Source organism: Ambystoma mexicanum, chromosome 1q (genome assembly GCF_040938575.1).
Source record: "Ambystoma mexicanum isolate Mex_15411 chromosome 1q, UKY_AmexF1_1, whole genome shotgun sequence".
NCBI lineage: Eukaryota > Metazoa > Chordata > Amphibia > Caudata > Ambystomatidae > Ambystoma > Ambystoma mexicanum.
The window spans coordinates 1,408,259,482-1,408,284,805 of NC_090922.1; the positions used below are offsets into that span (position 1 = coordinate 1,408,259,482).

The 25,324-nt window shown below is 47.8% G+C and overlaps 1 protein-coding gene across 1 annotated transcript in view; it reads left to right on the forward strand.

The window, feature by feature from the left end:
* Window positions 1–25,324, forward strand: part of LOC138548412 (vitamin D3 hydroxylase-associated protein-like) — a 571,296-nt gene that overhangs the window by 404,418 nt on the left and 141,554 nt on the right. The window lies entirely within an intron of this gene.

Genomic DNA, 25,324 nt, shown 5'->3' on the forward strand with positions numbered 1-25,324 from the left:
CCACCCCAGTCAAGCACACCCATTGGAAACCCAGTAACGAGCCTTCAGATCATTCAAGAACTTTACAGTGGAGGCTCTCACAGAATACCTTGCCAACCTTCATCTCCCATGGGCTGATCTAACCCAGACAAATGAGGACTGTGAGTCAATTTTCTATGGACTCAACACCACCCTCAGAACCAATATCAGCTGAAATGTCCCAGTAAAACAATGCACCCTCAAGCCTTCCTCCCCATGTACACTCAAGAACTTAGCTTCCACAAAAGAACTATAGAAAATAAGAAAAGACTTGGCGCAAATCTTGCAGCACATCCAACCTCCTTCTGCTCAGGGAACACACAGATGAATGATCAACACTGCCAAGGCCAACTATTACCAAAACACCATAGCAAAGGCCAACAATGAAAGCAAAGCCTTCTTCAAGGCCATAAAACAAGTGCATCCACACTCTGCCCAACCCACCCTATTGCACGCCACCAAAAAAAATCCACTGCCATTAACTACATCAATAAGAACAGCATGATCTGCCAACACATAGAGACCAACACCACAACTGACAGCACTCTACACATCCCATCTTGCAAAACCACAACTACCTGGACAGCTTTCAGGACACTCACAATGGAGGACTTCACTGTCACCCTACCATCCCTCAGGGCCACATCCAACGCAGACTGCATCCTCCCTGCTTCCGTACTCAAGACCCTTCCTACTGCAGCACTCCTCCCTTACCTGACAATCATCAACAGCTCCCTAAATCAAGACACCTTCCCCTAAAGCCTCAAGATTGGACAAATCCTACCACTTCTCAAGAAACCTCAACAACTACCACCACCTCACCCAGCGTTCCTTCATAGGTAGGGTCCTTGAGAAAGCAGATACCATGTAACGTCTTGAACATTGAAGCCAACAACCTCATCCAGTCTGCCAATCTGGCGTCGGACCCCGATAGAGCACGTAAATGGCTAGCATCAAGGTGATTTATCATGCCTTTACATTCCTCAATGGTAGCCATCCTTACTTCTAGTTCTACTTGACCTCTCAGAAGCATTCAACCCAGAAGACCACCAAACACTCACCCACATTCTACATTGCTGCATGGGGATCAGCGAGAATGTCCTCAGCTGGTTTAAATCCTACCTTTCTAATTGCTACCAGTTTGTCCAAATGGATTCCTCCAGATCACCAACTGTAACCGTCACCTGAGGTGTCCCGCAAGGATCCATCTTCTCCCCCATGATCTTTAATGTTTACATAAAGGCGTTTGGAACACACCTGGCTAAACACAACATCCCCATTAACAAATACGCAGATGACCCGCAGGTCTACCTCAAGATCTCCTCTATCGAAGACATCCACAGGATCAAGGCCCGACTCCCATTGATCTAGTCTTGGATGTTGAGTGCTTACCTGAAGCTCAATCCCTCTAAGACTGGATTTATATTGCTGACCAACAACACAGAACACCCTTACATCCAGACCTGGCACTCCACTATGAACCTTGAGAGCTTCACACCCCAGCTGATCACCTGCACCAAGTCCCTTGGGTTACAGATTGAGAGACACCTCTCCTTCAAGCAGCACATAGCAAGAAAGACACAAATGGCACCAACTTTCTCTCCTGCAGTAAATCAAGCACTTTATCCCAGAAAACAACATCAGATCTGCTGCGACTACCCTGGCACCCCAGAGTTGTGTTCTACAGGTTGCAGCATGAGTCATCAAAGGACGCTACATAATCGAGCACATCACCCGGAACCTGCACTAGCTACTTCTGCCATCATGCATCATCTTCAAATCCTGATGCATCATTTATACGATTGTCACCCAGAAGTCTCCAACCTGCATATTCAGATGCCTAGGATCCACGGGAAGTAAGGGCATGCTCAGACCTAAACTCTGTCAGGAATGAAAGAATCAGAAGACCAGCCTTCTCTGTCTACGCCCCGAGATCCTGGAACCTCCTCCCTGTCAACACCAGACTCGTCCCCTCCCTTCTGCCTTTCCAGAAGGAGCTTAAGACCCTCCTCTTCAATGAATGGCTCCTTCCTAAAACCTAGGTCCTTATACCCTCCACTCCCCCCTAACCTGAGACTGAGTTATCTGATCCCCTGCCCCCTTGTTTCCTTCCTTAGTTGCTTGTAGATCCCTACTGGCAGATTGCCATCCCTACTCCCGCCCCATTTTTAGCTCCTTGCTCCCTTACATCACTGCTCCCCTCACCATGCCCTTCCCTTATGACTTGTAAAGAGCTCTGTTGCTTCCCAAATCAATAAATACCCTAATAATATTAATAAAAATCAGGAGTGGACCTACTGTCAATCATGCTGGCCCATAAGGAAGACATAGGGACTGGGGCCATCCCAACTTCCAACTTCCCCCTCGGGGATAGGACTGGCCTTGGCTTCCGCCCTGGTAGTAGATTTCTATTCCAACATAGTGAATTTACGAATCTCATTTAGGATTCTTGACATGTGACACTGCAGAATACTCAGTAGTCTGACCAAGGTGGAGCCAATCGCATGCATTAGGTCCTTAAGCAATCTGCCCAGAAGCACAAGGGCAGAGTTTTGTTAACAAAAATAATAAAAAACCTTTTGATATCTATAACATGATTGAGGAAACCCCAACAAAAAAGTTGATTTAGCTTGTTTTTCAGGGAGCTGTTTAAAAGAAATTGGGAAATTTGGGTTCCTGACATACAATCCCTCCAAACATTGTTGGGGGTGGGGGGAGGGCACCAGGGAAGTAGGTCAGACGGCTTTTCCATCTGTCTGCCTGATTCATGGAAATATGTGCGCCGAAAATGCAGATTTGCGCGCCTTTCTACCCGAAAATCCCCATACTTCAAACAGGGATTTTCGGGGAGAAAGGCGCACAAATCTGCGTTTTCGGCGCACATAATTCCATGAATCAGGCCGTGTGTTTTCTTGCTAGAGATTCATCATGCTCACGGTCCCCATGACACAGTGGAAGACTCTGAACAAAGCTGAGCTAATGACGTAATGGGGTCCTTAAGCACTCTGCCCAGAAGCACAAGCCTAGGGTTTAGTAAAGTGAAATAAATAAAATACAAAAGAAACTATTTATGGAAGCCACCAGTTGTTTCAAAGGATGAGCTATCACTATCCAAACCACTAAATAGTTCCTGCCACTGGTCAAGAGAGATGACGCCTCTTAACAAAATGAGGAATGGCACCTCTTAATGAAAGGAAACAGCAATTTGCCGTAGGACTGAGTAAAAGAAGGTGTGAGGGGTGGAGTCCCTTGCCTTTGAAGACCCATGGCCTTGGTCTTTCAAGAATAGCCGTTTCACCTTGGGTGAGTCTTAAGCAGTGTGTGTGTATTGTTATACTACACTGTTATGCTATACTACCCCATGTCCTGTTTTAAGTTGTAGAATCATGTTTGTAATGTCTTGCTCTACTGGGATTAAAGAGTTTGTTTCCCAAAGCTAATTGCATGTTAACTAGAATCTACATGAGCGCTACTGTATGTACTCATTTGCTCCTTTTGAGGGAGAATATGATGTCAGTTTATACTAGTTGGTTAGGCCATGTTATATTATGTTGAGGTTTCATTACAATGCTTTGCATTGAATGTCTAATTTTGAAGCGCTTTTGAAGCAGCCATAAGACACTAACCACCTAAACACACAAAACCTTTGCACGATGCTCTCTACTAACAGTACACAGTAACTGCAGGCCATGATGAGAAGGCTATTCAAAGGCTGGGTTATGTAAATTAACTCCCATAAGCGCCCAGCCTCTGCCTAAGAGGATTCCTGCCTCATGCACCAATAGAACCATTATCTTAAAGGCCCTAGCAGGACTCTGGAACCTCTAGGAAGGGTGGACTGGGCTTCTGCTCCGAAGGAAGGCATGATTGAAATCTCACACTCAGTTGAATGTGCTCATATTTCCTTCCAACTTTCCCATATATAGAACCTGGCTGTGAGGGGCTTTGCATGCTGTGTTTTCTTGGGCATGGTTTTCTACATGCTCTGGCTCGCCAGGATACTGTGGAAGGCTCATAGTTTGGCCATAAGTACTTTGCGCACAAACCTAGGGATTTGGTAACCATGACACAAATGAGAAAACCCAAAAATGTGAGGATTATTTGCTTGCTTTTCACAGAACCTTTTGTGCAGAACACCTCCTCTTCAGCTATTTCTCCTCTTGGTGCTGTGCCCCATAGAATACAGTTGAGTCCCAGTTGTACACATAGCTCCTTTACCTTTTTTTTCTCATGCCTTCCTGGGCATCTTAACCATCCCTCACCCTCATCCCAACTATCTATCCTACTTTGCTTCTCCCTACCACTATTGAATGTTCTATCATGCTCTTCCTTTGCCTCTCTGACAGGCAAAGCACCTCGACACCATAAACTATGGCTGGAGGTGTAATCCAAATGCAAGATAACGTAAGATAACTTTCTCATTCTTGCTCTTCAATGAGTGCGGTCCCTCGCAGCGGGCCGTGGGAAGGTTCAAAAGGGACCGTAGTAGGGGTAGAATCACTCTGGAGATCCCCTGCCCCAGGCTTCCGGTGCTGTGCCACCATGGTATCCTCCCCCGAATGTTCTTGGGCTCTGCATCACATAGGTTGTCTGTCCCACACTAGCCACAGGCTGCTGGTTCACCTTCACACTTTCTTTTGCCTTCTGTGATCTGTCTTTGCCTTGCATTCTTTGTGCATGTATTAGTTTCTCCCCCATTTTCCCCATTCTGTCTGTAACATTTTCTACCATCTACTGAGTTCCCTTTTCTGCATTTTCTTTCGTCTTTTATCTTTATTTCCTTTTGTGGTTTTTCCATCTTTTTTCATATTGCAAGACAATCTATGCCTGCCAACTCTCAAGATTCGGTCATAGAAGTACATTTTTAGAGAAGTCGCAGATGCAGGGGCAATGTTCTCATGTTCACTGACATTTGAAAATCATTTAATCTTTGCCTTTGGACCACATTTGTTGTTTGAGTAATTCATTGAAACCCCATGTGACTGTATGTCCTACAATAAGAAAGCTGGATATTTATTTGTGCCCATTTTCCATTATGTGGGAGTAATATTTTGCATCTACTTGATGAATCTACACAGTTTTGGTGGCATGACACACCCTAACAGATCTTGGTGTAAAGACAATCTAAACTTTACCAGGCATGCCGGCCTGTTTTTCATTTCTCTTCCGTACTCTACACACAGCCTACTACATCTTCCTGTATTCCTTTCCATCTCCTTTGTGTGTTCCAGTTTGCCGTTAGTTTGCAGATCTCCCTCTGGTATATTATGTTGGCCTCCTCTGCCCAGTGGTTTCCTTGCTTGCTCCTGTTTTCCTGTCATGTTCCCTAACACTGTGCTTGTTTACTTAATGTGGGTGAAGTGGGAGAGCTTCAGGCATGGTGGGCCCTGTGGCGGCATCAATGCAGCGAGCAGTTCCATAGCCCCACCTAGGGATGGAGTCCCTTTACGGGAATTATCCTCATGCAAGGCGAGCAGAGACCACATGAGAAAAGGTGAAATCAGGCCCTCCTCATCACCAAAGCACAGTGCGTTCACTTCCACTGGAGCTGGGGACTCTATAGCTATTGCACCTTTAAGGGAAATGTGGAATGGTAGTTCAGTGAAACTCGCAGAACCTTTCCACTCAGTGTGCCCCCCCCCATGCGGTAAATTGCCAAAGGGAAATACAGGAGTCTGAATTAGGAAGGCTAACTGTACAGTCAGCCACCCATCGCACATACTTAAGAAAAGATAGGCTAAGGGAGTATACAATCGGGCAGGTTAGGGTGCGTCAATCAGAGAGGACTGCCCAAAAGGAAGGACTAGTGGCACAGATGGCCTTAATAATCCACAGAAGCTCTGAGGGCAGTTCAAGGATTTCCATTAAAATATGTGCAAAGGACTGGTTTGGTATTGTGTAGGTTGAGATGGGGGCACTCATCTCCTGTAGGCTCCCTCCACCCCTATCCCAGGCCTCCCTAATCCCCAGGATGACTGTAAACTAGAGATAGCCAACACCTACTATCTAAAAACTTGCTGACTAGTGGTGCGAGCTTGAAGGTCAAAGCCTTTTCTTTTTTGTTTTTTCAAAATAGTATTAAAATACAACCTTACACAATACACACAAAAGAAAATACATTAATATTCCAAAATCACATATTAGCACAGTCCCCAATTATTCCACTTGCACTAAAACATAATTTAAAACATACTAAACTTTTATAATTTGTGTAATCATATCCTAAAATAATAAACTAAACATCTAATAAAGCATTATTCTTGATAAAGTGCTGCAGTGCTAGATTTAGGGCTAGTGAAGTTGTTTTAAAACACCTTCTCCAGAGCACATCGCCAAAGCCTTATTCATCTGGCTCCCTCTGGGTTCTTCTAGGTGGGAACATATCCTAACAGTCCCCAGATCTTCTCAATACCAATTCTTCCTCCATACTACTACTCACTCCAGCTCCTACACAGTCACCCTCATTTCACCCAGTATCACACGCGTTCCCTCCACTGACTCACCCAACCACACGTCACACTTTGAAGCACTCACATTGCATTTCCACTTCCAAACACTAGCCAATACCTCACCCTCTCTTGAAACCACCCCCACTTCTTCCTTCCTTTCTTCCTCTTTTCCTTCCTCTTTTCCTTCCTCTTTTCCTTCCTTTCTTCCTTCCTTCCTTTCTTCTTTCCTTCCTTTCTTCCTTCCTCTTTTCCTTTTCCTTTCTTCCTTCCTTCCTTCCTTCCTCTTTTCCTTTTCCTTTCTTCCTTCCTTCTCTTTTCCTTTCTTCCTTCCTTCCTCTTTTCCTTTTAATTTCTTCCTTCCTTCCTTCCTTCCTTTTCCTTTCTTCCTTCCTCTCTCTTGGTCATCCATATTCGCCTCATAGTCTAACTCGGTGGGGAGTCATAATGTCGAAAAATAATTGTCGACAGACAAAAATGTCGACAAAATAATGTCGAAAAAAAAATGTCGACTTTCGTTTTTTTAAATTATATATTTATTTTAGGGGTTCGGGAGTAAAAAAAAAGGGAAAAATAAAAAAAAAAGGGGGGGCTGGGGGGGGGAACCCCCCATTTCGAAAAAAAAATGCATTGAAAAAAAAAGTCAACATTTTTTTTTCGACTTTTTGACTGTCGACATTTTTGTTGTCGACATTATGACTATAAACCGTCTAACTCAACCAAATAACTCACACTTATGCTTCCCGGTGCCTCCTTATATCCCCCTCTCTCTACTGGCATTGATTCTCCGTCCCTGGCCCATCTGGCCCTGTCTACCTCACCAGGGGCGTTTTCAAGAAACTAAAAGTCATAAGTAGTGGGTTAATCCCACTTTTTCCACGTGGGTCTGCCGAAAAACAACAATGGCGGCCCGGGACGACACCAATTTGCTTTTATGTTCAGAGGGCCGGTTTCGGGTTCCCCCAAGGCAAGCTCCATAGGAGAGTAGATGGAGGCCCTCCTCCTTCGTCCCTCGTGGTCTAGGGAACTTTCTGGTTGTTGGGCGTGCTCGCTGTGGTTCCTCCGCTGCACCACACACCGTCTTTCTGCCTGCCAAACATGGGTGCTGCAGCTTTGCTCTACTGGTCTTTCTCTCTGCTGTGGATCACTGGACGATGCAGCGCATGTTCCCATGGGTGCCGTAGCTTCTGCTGGTTTTTCAACCCTGACTGTTGATCATTGAATACTGTGGTGTAGGCTGTTCGGAGTAGAGTTTCAGTTTTCTTGTCACGGATGTGTGTCACTAGATCACAATTCTCATTCTAATGCTTCTTCTTGGTTTCTTGCTGATGTGATGTCTATCTAAAAAAAACAGAACCACTGGCAAACATCTTGTGTTGGAGGTGTACTGCAGGGGGGGGCAGAATTAGGGCCCTTTTAATTGCCACCATCCACCTCAGGGGGATGACTCGCTCTGGATTTCACCCTAGGAGGCTTCAACCCCAGGCTGAGTGGGGTACCCACATGCGTGACAAGGGGCCTGGCCTTCTCACATTCCATTGAAAATGTTTAACCATCCACATAGGACCATAAACCATTTAGAATGTCGTAGGCCACCGGGAGCCACTGTCCTCTATGACATTGTGGTGCCCTTGCCACCCAGAGCTGGTGCCTAGATCTTAGGACAGGGCTGCTGGTAGAATCAGTAGCTGAAACAAAGTGGCCACTTTTCCCACAAATTCAAGCTGTGGCAATAAGGACAGTCAACCACTGCTAAAAGACCAACTTGCATCTTGTCATTTTATGGGCTTTCGTTAAATTGGCACATGTACCTACACTCTTGTGTCCTTGCATGGTCAACCTTCTGGCCTTCCTAGGATGTGCAATTGTGCCAAGTGACACTGCCTTCCTGTGTGGGCTTAACCGTGCTGTCCTCGCACCACTCCGTTCATTCACCCATCTGCCAAACTATTGAATGTTTCAATGCTTGTTTTACTTGAACATGGCCATGAAGCTATGCCGCTTTTGCAAGGAGTGTAGAGGTGTCGCCAGATCATTTATGTGCTAGGTGAGCTTCACTGACTAGGTCAAAAGCTACAGAGGAAAACCTGTTCTCCTTTTCCTCTGTAGCTTTTGTGAGTCGGAACTGACGCTGCAAGGTCCTTTTTTTTATTATTATTTTTTATTTTTTATTTTAATAAACTTTCTTGTCCCCCACTTACCACAATGGTAAGTGGGGGACACCCCCGTAACCCCTGACTCCCGTTACTGCCCCCAAGGAGAGTGGGTGGAACCCCTTCTCTGCTTGAGCGCAGTAGTGGGAGTCGGTAAATGGAAATGCGTAGTCTCAGTTACGAGGTTGACAAGTTGGTGAATTTTCTGTCTTATCAAGGACAGGCAGAGTTAGAGTTGGAGGATGCCTATTAGAGTGGGATATACATTTGAAGAAGTGAACGAATAGAGCAGGGGAAGTGGAAGGCCTGTGAAAAAGGGGCCTAACCTGACAGACCAGAGATCCAGAGTCCACATCCTGATCTAGTTTCCAATAAGAGATCGCAGGCCTCCACCCAGGACAGTATGTGCTCAGTGCATCTCTGAAAACATTGCCTCATCACATGTTTTGGAGTACAATTCCCATCAGCCCTGTTCAATGGTGAAGTGTCATCTGTTTCCTAGTCCAAAACATATGGGGAGCCCTACGTTCCAGAACCCTTTCTTATATGATGATTGGTCACCTTAATAGAAGATGAATCCATGCAGAATAATGCACGGAAGGAGGATTAACGTAGTCTGGGAAAGTGGGCCTAGTCTAAAGTATCAGAGGTTCAAAGGTGATCCCTAATCTAATATTAAACGAAAACACCCATGCATCCACCAGGACAGTATTCAACATGTCACTCAGGGTATAGAGTATCACTGCACACTTCTTTCACAATGACTATGTCCTAGTCATGGCTCCGGTCTTTCTCCTGCCTGTAATCTTCGGATGTTCAGAATAGTCTGATGCAATGACTTGGTCTGGGATGTAACCATGAAGCGGAGGTTTCACAACGGCTAGCTGTACAAGACCTGTATGGGACCCCTCTTCCTCCAGGTGTTTCTCAGTAACCAAAACAGGAATTTACATCCTTCCACTTGTGTTTTCAACCGTCGGCAAGACTTCTTTATTTGGGTTGATGGCATCACTACTCGTACCAGCTTCTGCACTACAGCTCCCACATTGCTTTCTCTCAGCTCTACAGGGAGCTCTCCTGCTTCTCCTTGTTTATGTAGGTGCTTTCAATCCGGCACTTCACCTAAGTCAACGCCTATCGTGTAATGCACAACTGAAATCCTTATTTATTTGTGTCTAAAAGTTCTTTGACTCTGAACGATGTACCACTCATATCACGCCCCTCTCTTGGAACCCCTCCGGTCACACTGAACCAGGAATCAGGCTGGTTTGCAAAGTTAAAATATTTATTTATGTAGTTACAATTCAATCACACTACATTTAATGGGTACACAAGGATCCCCAATGAGGTGATGCAACACTAAGCAATCTCTTTAATGGACAAGATGTAATAGTGGGCAAAAACAATTCAGCACAGAAATAATACTTTGGTGTGTGTGTTCAAATCAAATAGCAGTGTGGTTACTATTTCCCGCTGGACGCCCCTCAACCCCAATAGGCAATGTAAAGAGCTAGGGGATAACAGGTTTCAGGAATGGCAGAATTCAAACAAAATAACAATCCCAATTTCGCCCAGCAAACACAAGAGAAAAACAGAATTGATTGGCAAGCTGTCAAAATGGTTTTAAAGTCATCTTGAGAATGGATTGGGTAAAACACAAATTATGGGCTAAATTGATGAAATTGTTTAAATTCTTATGGGAGCCACTTTGGATAGTTGCACATAAACCCTAGCAAGGATTTAATACTAAGAAGCAATGTGAAATCTTAAAACTCAGGTCGGGAGCAATCAAAAGCTGTTTTACACGTGTCGGAATTTCCCTAAAACGAAATTCATGGCAAACTTTTCAGCGTGTGGTAATCGCGATTACGGGAGAACCGTATGGATTTGGGATACGGTTTTAGGTTCTATGGAAAGCTGGTGATGTTAGCTACAAGCAGAAGTTGAAAAAAGAGAATGCCACACATAAATCTCCACAGTCCTGGCCAGGGACCCTTCACGTGGTGGATACTCACTATCTTTCTGGGATTCAATTTATTTATTCACAACACTAATGATTTATGATTTTAGAAAACAGATGAGAGAAATTTAGCGCAAGAAAAGTTCTGACAATTCAAAAGTACTCCTAACAATATCAGGTTCTGAAGACAAGATAGGATGGGTTAAGATAGGGATTAACTATGGACAGTACATATGCTAGTGACACAGTCCTATTCTATAGATACTCACTAGATATGTTTCAAACGGAATCGTCAGGATTCTGGTCCGTCAAGATTTCTGGTCAGGGAAGGGAATCTGGTTCTGGGATAGACAGCTGGGTACACCGGACTGGACTGGGTCTGTTCACAGCACGGCACAGGACTGGATCGGGTCTGCAATGGCTCTGGTCACAGCTCAGCACAAGACTGGATTGGATCTCTTGGTTCTGATGATAATTATTTCAGCAGGCAGCAGTACAGCACAGCCTGGCTGTCTTTTGGTTCCCCTTATGTGGTGGGATTCTGGAATTTAAGGCCTAGCTGAGAATGGTTCAGCTATGCAATGGGCCTTTCTGTTTGCCAAGTTTCTGGAGTCTGGAGCAAGGAAGATGGATGGTTCTCTAGCAGGGTGCTCCGCCAGCAATCTGTGGGTGAATCTGTGAGTCCTTTTTTCAGTGCTGAGCTGTCTCTATTTATGCTTATGATAAAGGGGTGTGTGTGCTGGTTTATCCTAAGCGCGCCCCTTTGCCAGGGATTGGTCAGGGTCTCCTCTCTTCCTTGATAGGATGAGAAAAACAGTGTGTCATCTTTATTGTTTGGGTTTACGAGGCCTAGAGTCCACCCCTAGCCTCTTGAAATCAAAATATACTTTTGACACAATGCATATTTACACTTCTCCAGCATGGGGTCTGGCATGGATTCACATGCTCATGAATATTCCCCGTCGTCAGGCTGGGAATCCTCGGTAAAGAAAAAACCAGTATCAGTTTCGTTTCTGATCTGTCTTTCGTAGTAATAACCAATCACTGGTCTCTGCGTCATACTGACCACAGCCAATGACTGCCCTCTACCTAAGCACCGCCTCTGGCAGCCATCTTCAGATTTTTACCGCACGTTCATGTGTTGGGATCCTCGTGCTATTGCTCTCGAGCGTTAGTGCTATTTTTTCGCGTTTTTCAGAAAAACTCGATTTCTTTCGGTCAAAAGAGCCTCAAGCTCCACCGATCCTACATCCGATCAACGGGGACCCGTGTCGGATTCGTCTGCGCCCCTCAAGGGTGAAGATTTCGTCGAGCTACACTTCGGAGGACTCCAGAAGCTTCTCAGGCCCGGTCTCGGAGATGGCCCAAGAGAAGGGAAGCTCGACGCCCGGAAAGCTGTTCAGGGTCTGCCCTGGATGCCAGCTGCAGAACGTCTTTAAGGAGGACGAACACTCTTTCTGCCTTTACTGCCTTCATGAGGACAAGACGCACGTGGAAAAGGACTGTGCGTTTTGCGGCAACATGTCGGAACGGACCATGAAGGACCGCCATCAACGTCTCGCCAACTGGCTGGAGGGTAAGAGCCCGTCTGGCGAGAAGAAGAAGAAACCCGAGCGGTCTTCTAAGACCTTTGAGGGCGCCCCGGCGACGGGGGCCCAACATAAGGCTAAGCACCGCGAGTCCGCTGGCACCGGGAGCGCCGAACGGTCGGGCTCTACGGGCGCCAGGCAGGGCGCACCCTCCCCGGCACCATCAACCATGAGCCAACGCTCTGGGTCGGGTAAGAGGAAGGCCGAGCACCCGGCGAAACTCCTGGAGAGGCCCCGGTCGAGCTCTAAGGCAGAGGAGGAGCGTGGCAGTGCCCCCTCCCTCAAGGATAAGGCGGTGAGCGCACCTAAGGTGGTGAAGGCCTTGATCCATCCGACCAAGCCCTCTATCGAAACGGTCGCGGCGGCCCTGGCTCAGCCTGTGGAGGCTGCGCCAGTGGTGGCGACCTCGGGGCCCAGAATCTCCCTGCCTCCTCGGAGGGAGTCTTCTTTTGTGCCCATCGATAGGACCCCCGTGAAACCCCCCGTGGGGAAGAAGAAGGGGGGGCAGGGCGTCGTCGTAGATTCGGCCTCAACCTCAGAAGAGGAGCTGATCGAGGTCTTAAGCCACGGCCTAGGCGTGGAAGAAGGCCAGCCCGTCGGAATGGACCCCGACGCAGGTGACGACGACGACGACATCGTCGAGGATACCGACGGGGCCCCTGCTCGCCCGTCGGATTCCCCTCTGCCAGCGCCGCAAGACAACTCGGCGGCCATTTTGTTGGCCATACAGTCCTTATGCTCCGAGATAAGGACGAGACTACCGTTACCGACGGAAGAACCTTTCCCGTCGGGGGACCCAGAACCGGGACCTTCTGGTGTTCCCCCTACCAAGAAAAGAAGGATCCATCCACCACCTCCTTTTCAACCGTCGCGCCCCGTCCAGCCCTCCCCCCCGTCCACCCGAGGGGATGATACGGGGACTGACTCGGCAGCGACGGGTACGGACGACGAGGCATACGACGAGGATATTCCGTCGTCGCCTCCCGCCAGGGCTTCTCCGCCCGACGAGATCGGATCTTTCCACTCCATGATCTCCAGGGCTTCCGAGCTTTTCCAACTCTGCCCTGAGGAGAAGAAAAAGGAAGGCTTCCTTTATCAGCGGCGCGAGGCCAAGAGGAAGACGGTCCTCGCAGTGCCTCTGTTGGACGACATTTGGGATGAGGGCCTTTCCCTCCTCAAGAACCCTTCCACGACGCCAGCTAGAAGAGACCGGTACGAGAAGAAGTACCGGGTCCCGGACACGGCCCCCCTGTGCCTCCGGGCACAGCCTACCCCGGATTCCGTCGTCTCCGCGGCAGCCAGGAAGAAAGCGGGGGGGGTGCGGCCTCCACATCGACTTCCCCGCCGGACGGCGAGGGAAAGAAATTGGATGCTATGGGACGTAGAGTCATCTCGTCGGCAGCGACGACGATTAAAGCGGCCAACGCCTTGGCTATCGTGGCTTGCTACGACAGGGAGCTCTGGTACAAGATAGCTCCCCTGCTGGATTTTCTGCCGGACGACAAGAGGGCGGAGGCCCTGGAGATCCTGCAGGAAGGTGAGGTGGCCTCTGACCACGCCATCACCGTGGCGACGGACATCGCCGACACTGGGTTCCGCCAGCTGGGCAACGGCGTTTGCCTTCGACGTCGTGGATGGCTCAAAGCTACGGATTTCCGGCAGGACGTCCAGACCAGAGTCCTGGACATGCCCTTCGACGGGAACAACCTGTTTGGGAAGACAGTGGACGATTCCCTTCAGGCCATCAAGGCGGATACTGAGACGGCCCGGGCCCTCGGAGTTCTGCAGCAACGTCGGACGCCCTTTCGGAGCAGCGGAGGCAAGGGCGCCTCCAGAGGTTCCGGCGGCGGTTTCGCTTCCTACCGTCAAGCGGCCCGCTCGTCGTCGCAAGAGGCCTACAAAGGACGAGGCAAGTCTAGCGGACCCCGCCGTCGTCGCCCAGGAGGTCAAGGCGGCAAGGCCGCGTCCAAGCAGGATTGAACCGGCTGTGGGGTCGGGCCCCCACCGGAGCACCCCGGTGGGAGGCCGGCTGGCGGGCTTCGTCAGCGTGTGGGAGTCCATCTCCACCGACCGTTGGGTTCTGGACGCCCTGGCCCGGGGCCACGCGCTCGAGTTTCAAAGAAGGTGCCCGCGTGTCCCCCCCGTGGCCAGGAAAGAACTTCACATCCCTCAACTTCTCCTGGAGGTAAAGGCGATGCTCAGAAAGGGCGCCATCGAAATCGTCCCAAAGAGGCTTCGGGGCTCCGGAGTTTACTCGAGATACTTCCTCGTGAAGAAGAAGACGGGAGGATGGCGCCCCATCCTAGACCTCCGACGAGGGAACTCGCCGTGGTTCACACGGCAAGGACCGTCCAACTCCTCACGGACCTGGGATTCTTCGTGAACTACGCCAAATCCCACCTGGTGCCCGCGCAAGTCGCACTGTTTCTCGGAGCGAGGCTCGACACAGTGTCCCTTCTGGCCTCCCCGTCGGAGGAGAGGACCAGGACCATCTTGGGCAAGGTGCAACGGATGTTGGTGGCCGACGCGGCCAAAGTGAGGTCCATCAAGTCCCTCCTCGGGATGATGTCTTCCTGCATTTACCTCATTCCCATATGCAGGCTCCGGATGCGCCCGTTGCAAGAATTCCTGGATGCGCGCTGGATCCAGACGACGGGCAGCTTCGAGGAAAGGATCAAGCTCGACGAGAACTTCCGACGAGCGATACGGTGGTGGGGCACCCGCGCGCATCTGACGGCGGGCATGGACTTCCAGACCCCAGCCCACCAGGAGACGGTGACTACGGATGCCTCCCTGGAAGGGTGGGGAGCGCACACCGAAAATCTGCACGCAAAGGGACTCTGGCTCCCGATGGAGAAGTCCCTGCATATCAACGTCCTGGAGCTCCGTGCAGTGTTTTGGGCTCTCAGGTCTTTCCTTCCATCCCTCAAGGGCAAGGTGGTGAGGATCTTCACCGACAACACCACCACCATGTTTTACATCAGGAAACAGGGCGGAACCAGGTCCCCAGCGCTGTCCAAGGAGGCGCAGGACCTGTGGCATTGGGCCGTCGCCCAAAGGATTTTTCTGGTGCCGTTTCATCTGGCAGGGATAAAAAACACCATCGCCGACTCACTCAGCAGGGAGCTGCGCTCGTGCCACGAGTGGGAACTACGGCAGGATCTGGTGGATCGTCTCTTCCGACGGTGGGGCACACCCCAGATCGACTTGTTCGCGACGGCGACGAACACCAAGTGCCGGAGGTTCGCCAGCAGGTTTCCCCAGACGAGGAGCATGGGCGATGCTTTCTCGTTCCCCTGGGAGGGCCTGTTCCTCTACGCGTTCCCTCCCTTGCCTCTGCTAATCCGGCTAGTCAACCTGCTCAAGAGGTCACGGTGCAGGATGATCCTCGTCGCACCCTCGTGGCCGAGGCAGATATGGTTCCCGGACCTTCTGGACTTGTCAGCGTCCCCGCCGATCAAACTGCCGGCGGACGCGGATCTACTCTCCAGGGAAGGAGGCGCCATCCTCCACCACGACCCAAAGTCGCTGAACTTGCAGGCCTGGCTCCTGCAGCGCTAGAGTTTGGAGGATACGACATACCGGCCGACTGCAGAGAGATTCTTGCAAAGGCCAGGGCGTCCTCGACTCTTAAATGCTACGGACACAAATGGAAGAGGTTCTCTGTCTGGTGCCACGCACAGAAGATTAACCCTCTACGGATTACGGCTCCCCAAGTACTGCCGTACCTGCTGACGCTGGCCAAAGCTGGCCTGGCACACGCGTCCATCAAGATTCATCTTGCTGCGATCTCCCGATACACCAGAACCACGGGACGGACGTCCTTGTGGTCTCATCGCCTGGTGAAAGAGTTCATGAAGGGACTGTTCAGATCGTTCCCGCCGGTGAAGGCTCCGGCCCCGGCGTGGGAGCTCAACGTAGTGCTGACCAAGCTCATGGGACCTCCGTTCGAGCCTCTGCACTCGGCTCCGTTGAAGTTTCTATCGTGGAAAACTGCTTTTCTTGTGGCCATCACCTCCGCACGACGAGTGGGAGAGATCCAGGCCCTTTCCTGCAAGGCCCCGTACTTGACTTTCCACGACACGAGGGTAGTGCTCAGGACGCACCCCTCCTTCATGCCCAAGGTACCGTCGGACTTCCATCTCAACGAACCCTTGGTGTTACCTGTGTTCTTCCCGTCGCCTTCGTCGCCGGCTGAGAGGACTTTGCACTCGCTGGATGTAGCTAGAGCGCTGAAGTTCTACGTGGACCGCACGAAGGGTTTTCGGAAGACGTCACAACTCTTTGTGAACTTTGGACCTGTCAATCAGGGGAAGGCTCTCTCGAAGGCTTCCATCTCCAGATGGCTCTCCGGCTGTATCATGTGCTGTCACCGGTTGGCAAACCGACCGCTGCCTGGCCGTCCGAGAGCCCATTCCACCAGAGCGATCGCAGCTACCACGGCGTTCCTATCTGGTGTGCCCCTGCTGGACATATGCAGGGCTGCTACGTGGAGGTCGACGCACACCTTCACGAAATTCTACTGCGTCGACCGGGATTCCAGGGAGGAGTCCAGGGTCGGCCAAGCAGTGCTGCGCAACCTGTTCGCCTGAGGTGAGCCTGGTGAGGAGGTAAGATGCTTAATGTTGAGTTGATGTGATGCTTAATGTTGAGCCTTTGCCACCTCCCGTGGTTGTGCATGTGTGTACTGCTATGTATTCTTTATTCATGAGCATGTGAATCCATGCCAGACCCCATGCTGGAGAAGGAACAAGTTACTTACCTGTAACTGTTGTTCTCCAGCATGGGTCTGGCATGGATTCACATGCGAACCCTCCCGCCTACCCCTCTGCGGCTCTTCACTTGGTCATACTGCCACTTCATGTGCTTCCAAATCTGAAGATGGCTGCCAGAGGCGGTGCTTAGGTAGAGGGCAGTCATTGGCTGTGGTCAGTATGACGCAGAGACCAGTGATTGGTTATTACTACGAAAGACAGATCAGAAACGAAACTGATACTGGTTTTTTCTTTACCGAGGATTCCCAGCCTGACGACGGGGAATATTCATGAGCATGTGAATCCATGCCAGACCCATGCTGGAGAACAACAGTTACAGGTAAGTAACTTGTTCCATATGCAGCCTCTATAACAACCACATATATAGATCACATATTTTGAGTAGCAGGTACTCCACAAAACCCCATCACGGTAGGATCTTGTGTCTGCTTTCCACCGAATGTTGCCCTTTTTATCAGGAACACAATGTCCAGTTTATCAGAAAATGTGTACAAATCTGCGCGTTGAACATGGGCATAAGTGTATGAAGTTTCATGCTTCTATTAATACATTTTGTGTAATATCACATTTTCCGCTGTTTCTTCCTAGAACATGTCAGAGTTCTGGCGCCTTTTAAAATTTGCAGCCAATATTTATATGAACAATGCTGTTGTTTTTGTGTTTTTAACAATTTTACACAGTAAGTTATCAGTCTTTTTTTAAAATGTGTCTTTTGTTCTTGTTAAGCAACAAAGGGTTGTTTGTCTCTGCCTCCTTCTGTCTCTCTGCAGTTCAGAAGCAGTCTCATCCCATTTCCTCCTGGGCCCAGGCCATTTACGACCCTTCACACTTGGCATTGCTTTGATCTGGAGGAAGTCTATTGTCTCCTTCTGGCTCCCCAGCAATTGGCACCTCCCCGTGAGTTTAAGCTGGGGAGAAGTGTCCTCCTTCTGGGAAGAAACCTGCCTTTCAAGTTCTTGCAGCTCAGCCAGGCTTGAAATTAAATGTCAATTCTGTTGCATTTTTCTTGGTTTAAAAACAACTTGTGATTTCAAAACAGGCAGCTAGAACACTTATTTCAGATTCTAAACCATGGGATTAACAATTACAACATAGGCTACTCTCAGTAACAGGCCATTTACATTGCAAACACTTACTTTCAACTTATACATTTTAAGGTTAATCAGGCAGACTTCTGACAGTTGTAATTCAGACGGCCACGGGTACTGCGCCCAGATTTTGACAGATTCTCCAGGCAGGAAACTTTTGCTTGTGAATGTTTTTATGACAAATTCAGCTTTCCAGGACATTGTAAGTGCACAATGATTTCTTGAACTAAATGCACAATGATTTCTTGAACTAAATGAATTGTAGCACCCCACAAGAATATTGGATGTTTGAGGGTGTCTTGTACCAGCATTCTGCAGTTTCAGCAACCAAGAAAAGGGGATTTAAAAGCAAGTTTTTGGATTTCTTTCAGCAAAGCACTGCTTTTCCCTCTGTGCTCCATTTTTACTTGTTGTGAAGCCCAGTGACATATTTTAGGAGTGAGATCTCTGGTCCACCACTGACAGCATAGTTGGTAGATTGGGCAGCCATCTTCTTGTGTTTTGCAGAGCGCGGTTTTCAGTGGTTTTGGCGCGCACAAGTTTTTGCGGCCATTTTAGGATTTCTGGCACCACCAGAACACATGGATGCCGCATGGCAGAGCAAAAGTGGGTCAATACATCTCACATTTAGCTCTCCTCACTATGTCACTCCTCTGCCAAGGACATTGTCCGAGCACCAGCGCAGTCAGCAGCTTTCTGCCTCACGTCACTGATGGGTTCAAGTATTTGCAGACTCACAAAAAAGTTGTAAGGGTTATATTAAGAATAAATCGAAATGTATAGACTGCTTTTTTTTTTGGAGCAATGCTGATAGGTAATTCTTTAGATGCACCGGCTGAAAAAGTGGTTTGGGAAAGGGGTGCTAAGGCGTCCCTATTTCACCGCCCGTGAGATTCACACACTAGCCCAAGTATCCGTAACCTCCAGTTAGTGCTACCGACCAAAATCCCCTTCTGTCTACTACTGACTTGGTTTAGAAGTGAAACACTTAGACCCTGGTACTAACCCTAGAGTTGGTTAGTAATAGTGGGTGGTGTAAGTGTGCTGTTTATGCTACAAGCCCTCTATATCGTTTCTACTCTCCACCTATTCTGCTCCTCACGCCACCTCCACACGCCTTCACTCCTCTCCAAACTCATCACCTCAGTATCTCTGATGCTACTCTCCTCCTCATCTATCTGCACACTCCTATGCTACTTCCTTTCTTTCTCCCGGTTCTATGTCATTCCACCACCAGGGTTTTCGTCTTGGAGTTTTTTGCTGCAGATTTTTGGCCAAAAAAACTCATCAGATAGTTTTTACATTTTATTTGGGGGTTCCCCCATGCCCGCATCCTACTACTACTATCACTCCTTCCACACTACCACTTCTCTCCTATCCACCAAACTCAGGCATGGGTATCCTGCTATCCCTTCCACTACACTCACTCTCACTAGGCACACTCCCTCCACACTTCTCTTCTACACCCTCTCCTAGCACGCCTCTCCTACACCCCTCTCGCCTAACCTCACTCTCTCTAACACTCACAACCCTCATTAACTTCTACTGCCCCATTCCCCTACTTGTATCTCCCACACTATCTCTCTCTCTGTCTCACAGCTTCTATACACACCCTTCCTACACTACACTACAATAAGGTTCACACTACTGGTACCACTCTCTCAAGGACCTCACCTTTGCTAAGCTCTGTCTCCAACTCTCCAACGCTCCCCTCAGCCATTCGTCGTCCACCACCGGGCTTCTCTGTCTACCTCCAGCTTTTCCCATGACCTCATCCGTACAAACCACAATCTTGATTACTGCAGCCTGTTTTTATGCTTTGGGGCTGGTGCCAGAATATCCTCTAGGACATCAGACTGTAGCAGTACAACAGAAATGTGTAATTGTAGTATTGCAGAAGATTTTGATCAGGAACGTGTTCTATTGAATAATAGGTTTCTGAACAGAGGCTATCACCCCGAGTGCATTGATAAAGCCTTTGAAAAATACAAAAGTTTGAACGGAACCAATTTGCTCATTAAATGCACCAAAAAAAAAAAACAGGCTCAGAAACGGAGTATTATAACTAAATACTCAACCGACACACGCTTACTCTATAAATTAGTTTCCAAAAATTGGAATATCCTGCGGTTGGACAAAGACTTATGCCCTTTTCCCTCAGACCAGCCCAAATTTGTATATACAAGAGCACGCACCATTAAGAATGATCTTTGCCCTTCACATTTGGACATTAAAAGACATACACGAGCCGATAGTTCTAACTGGCTCAAACCCAACGTGGGGTTTCACAAGTGTGGGACATGCACTATGTGCAAACATGCACACCCAGATTGTTCTAGTTTTTCTGATTCATTTGGAACTACAATTGTAATTAAGGAATGTATTAACTGCAGGACTACACATGTTGTATACGCATTCATTTGTGTTTGTGGCAAGATTTATGTTGGCAGTTCTATTTGGCAACTCTGAATTAGGATTCGAGAACACCTCTCTAGTCTTAGTAGCCAGGACCAACTGGTACCACTTGCAGTAAATTGGCAAACATTTCATCAATTGTCCAATAAATCAGAAATCAAATGTGTGGGGCTAATGAGAGCCAAAAGAGGAAAAAGGGGTGGAGACATTAAACTGAAACTGAGACAAATGGAAAGTATATGTCTCGTAGGTTGTACTGTACGAGGTCTGAACACAGATCATGAAATGGGTGTATTTTTATGTTAAAACTCAGCCATATATGCTGTTTAACAAAGACCATGAAATGAGGGCACTTTTATGTTAATTTCAGTCACACATGCTGTTGTACCTGATGTGATGCTATGATCGAGTTTTTAAGCTTTCATACTGAATTTTATTCAAGCATTAGTTACTGTCTGGGTGCCGGGGAGTCGGGCGCTGCCTTCCCTTGTTTGCCAAGCTCACCCGTAAATTCCATGCTGGTGTTGTGGGCTCTTGCCCAGTGAATTTATCATTTATATGTAATCTATCTATGTCATGTCAGTTGAGAGCCCATCTTCTATTACAGTATTGTTGGGAATGCCCATTAGAATTTCATTGCTTAAACTTGAGTTCACTCGATCATGATTCTCTAATCTTTTTCACAAGTATATTACTGGCTGCACATGATCCTTTCGTATCACTGTGCATGAGTTGCATTGATTAATTTTAGAATTGGTATCATAAGGTCATTACTAGACATAAGGCTTATTTCTATTTACCACTGGTTACAACACTTACATTGAACGTTCGGATGATGCAACACCATTACATCTCTCGAATCTCTAAAGCGCATGTACACCAGAGATGTAAACAGATGACGTCATGCAGCAGCAGCGTGTGATGCCGTGCGCACCCTGACATCTGGGTCGCGTGACATCACACGCTCATGATGCAGATGGTAGTTGTTAAGATGGATTTCTGAACTCTGACCTGGAGGGGCAGAGGTTCAGAAGGTCAGCCTAGCTTCTTGGAACAGGGTAACCTCTGGACAAGCCAGACCAATCAGGGTAGCGATGGCGGCGGTCAAGACTAAGTCTCAAGCGGGGTGAGGGTGACTGAAAGACCGCAATGAGCACACAACGCAAGGACACTTACAAATTACTCCAGACAGGTGTTATATTAAAAATATAGACACATTTATTACAAGGCCTTTGTAACATAGACCATAGCAAAGAATCACAATAATACTAAAGTAAACCAACACATCACAATCAATACATTATATATACAAGACCGAGGGGTCTAAGGAGTTAGGAGCACGTAATATGTAGACCACCTAGATGGGGAGGAAAACAGGCAGTGCAAGTAATCATTAGACCCAGTTCGACATATGAAATACACCTAACTAGGAGGAAGTCCGAGCCCTACGAAGAGATGAGCCTTATGCTCAAAAGTACATGCACTCGCTGGTGCCAATGGATAAAGAAGGGTCTCTTTCAAGGGTCTCAGGCAGTTCAGGAAGGTGAATGAAGCGATGAAGAACAAGTCCCCACTACTCAAGCGAGGCCTCCACTTGTGGGCAGATGCAGGGTGAGAGTGCTGGATAGAGTCGCTATTTCGTAACAGCGGTAGAAAAGAAATGGACTCCTGTGCGAGGGGCCTCCGGTTGGGGTATGGACTACTCACCGGTCCCCGACCTAGGCAGACCCAGACCTCTCCAGTTCAGTTCACGTTGCTGGCAGGTTCAGCTGCGATGATCAGGACGTCTTGACACCGTGTAGATTCTGTGTAGCAGGATGCAGGGTCGAGGGTGTCCCAAATGCAGCGGACGTGCACAGGTTGTTACCTCAGCAGGGCAACACGGCAACCGCGTTTACTCTGGTCCGGGCACACTCGTCTCACTTCAGACCTGGGAATGCCAAGTGTATGAAATTCGGTGTGAGAGTGCCATGGACGCAGAGCAAGCAGTAGACCAAGTTTTGAGGGCTTCCCTGAAACGGCAGCAGTGACAGAGCAAAGCGTCCTGCGTAAGCTGGTCAGCCCACTGGTTGGCCCAGGGACACTTCCAGGGAGGCTTTTTGCAGGGTTTGATGAAGGTGCCGGGAATAGTTGATCCCACTATTCCAATGGGTCGAAGCGCCTTCGCAGACCTTCTAGGACGATCAGATGCAGAGGGGTCTCGCAGGACGACAGCGGCTTAGTGTGCCAAACCTTCAGCGGGTCACCAGCGGTTCCTCGACTCAGCTTCTTGTTGCAGTATACTTGGCTCCTTATCCCTTGTTCGGTGTGAACTCAGGAGATCGACATGGTAGTGGTGTTTTCAGCCTCCTCTTATCCAAAGTTCCCTTCGCGCCAAAACGGAGAGGACCCAATGGGAAATCTGCTCACAAACACTCGCACCATACGTGGACCTATCACGGACCACAGTGGTCCCAGGCATTCAGGACACTCTAGACTCTCTGGCACCCAGGATGTGTATTGGGAACAGACATCCCAGCCCACATCCTGGAGGCACACACAAGGCATGCAGAAGCCCGCAAAAGCTTTGGGGTTTCGCGGGAAAGTGCATAACCAAATAAGGACTGACCCGGGGTCGGCTCGACCTGGGGAAGGTGAAGGGGCAAGACGGTCAGCAGACAGGACAAAGAACCTCGTGGCATGGCCATTTTGGGAGCCAGGCCACCTATTCGTGCCCAACGCGGGAAGCGCGGATAACATGGCAAAAAAGGGTTCAAAACACAAGAGAAACGATAGCTGCCACCAGTCCCGTCCGTGACACACTTGCACAGTTCATAATAAGTCCAGCGAGAGGTTTCTAGGGCCTTTGGAATGACTAGAGACCCAAGAGCGCGGTAAAGTAAGTTACAGTGCACTTTTGTTTCATGTTGCTCAAAAGCTGCAACATGAGGAAAGGACTAAGGGAAACAAAGTCTCCCAGTACTGATTGTCTTAAGGGCATGTCAGTTTCCTCATAAGAGTTGAGCAAAAGCCCAGAGGAGTGCGGCGGAAGGCGGCGCTTCTCTGGCAAAGTCTAGATCAGGGTGTAAAACAGCAGCAAAAAGATTGGGAGTTGCCACATGGAGGGAAAATTAAATACAATATGAAATCTTTCCTAACAGTAGTGACCATAATAATGGCCCTTGCGTTCTTTTACACGTGATAAACGCTGTTGCTGTCAGGAAGCCAGGATATTTTGTTCTGTCTTTAGGTAAGCCACATGGACATTGGGAGTTCTTTTCGGATTGATATTATATTTTTTGTCTTGAGACATGTTAGATCTCTATGGTATTGCTACTTACAGCAACGATTATTTGTTACTTTACAGGGATTTAACACGGAATTAGATGCACTACTCTGTTTTATACCAACATCACTTGTTTCAAGTGTAAGAGACATATGATATATGGTAATATCTTTCTTATTGGACTCTTGCATTAGTTTTGCAATTGTGTGCTTTTACTTTGATTGGCTCTAATGAGGTACTAGGAATTAGGCATATGAATTCTCAGATCTCCACTTTCTGTTTCTTTCATACAGATTTTGGATTTAATCTAGTTCTGGACCACATAATTGTTGTTTTGTAAAGGATTTGATGATACACATCCTTTCCTTATCAACCTGTGGATTTTGGCTAGGGTAGGATATCTGATAATGTGAGCTACATTTTCTGAATTACGCTTATCTAAGAGCTTTTAAACCTTGTTTATAGGATCTGTTTTCTCATTTTGACGGATCTGATGAGTCCTGTCTTTGCGGATTAGTGGCACACTCCAGTTTCTGGGTGTTGGCTTGTGACTTTTCATTCCTTTCTCTTTTTCCATTAGCATGCAACTAGCTGGTCTTTTGGTGTTGCAGGACTAACCCACATCTTGCTGCATACTTTTCGGGAATTTCTAGGCTCGGTTTGGCAAGTGGGAGGCACACCCCTTATCCGCATAGCATGTTACTGTTGTATTTTACAACACACTTTTTTCTATTTTTGACAACATGGGTGTATCACCGACTAATCTTAGAGATGTATTGTAGAACATTTGACATCAATACCATTGTTCTTCTTTTGTTCTTGCCTGCTTAAGCAAATACCCTTCCGGTTCCAATTGACAACGGGTATGTATTATGAATGATCTTATCCACATCTATATTGAATCATATATTTTACATTACAACCTTGTATGATCTATGTTGAATATTACTTTTGTTGTTAATATTGTATTTATTTTTACATCTGTAGCACTAAATATGTGCTATGTGTATTTCTTTTGTTTTCTGCAATAATGTATGTCCAAAATCAGCCTTGAGGACGGCCCAGTGGGGGTAGAAACATATGTCGGCTGAGCAGCTTTTCCACTAGGACAATTAAAATACATTATCAACCTTGCATATGTCTAATAATTGCACTTAACTACTGGACCATTGTTCTTAAATAAACTTTAGAAACAGGATTTTTAAGATAAATGAGTAGAGCGCTGACTTCCAAGACCCTGCTCCTTCATTCCAGTTTGACACTTAATATAGGCCTACACGGGTGGTCTATGGGTTTTTGGAACACGCATCCTCCCGTTTCACTAATCACATTGGGGCTCTAGCGCCTTCAATTAAGGACCGTACCCAAATTCACATTTCCTTTCAGGTATATTCCAGGACAGTAGACCATGGCGATGCAACAAAAATATCATCTAGGGCAGCAGACCATGGCAATCCAATAGACATGGTTCTTCAGTCTGTAGTTATGTCAATTTGCAGAATCCAAAAGTGCCTTCAAAAAGACAGACCAGCAATCAGTGGTTTCTTGAAGAAGGAACATCCCATTGTATGAAAAGACCCATTCTCAGGGGAAGGAATTTCTCACCACATCAACT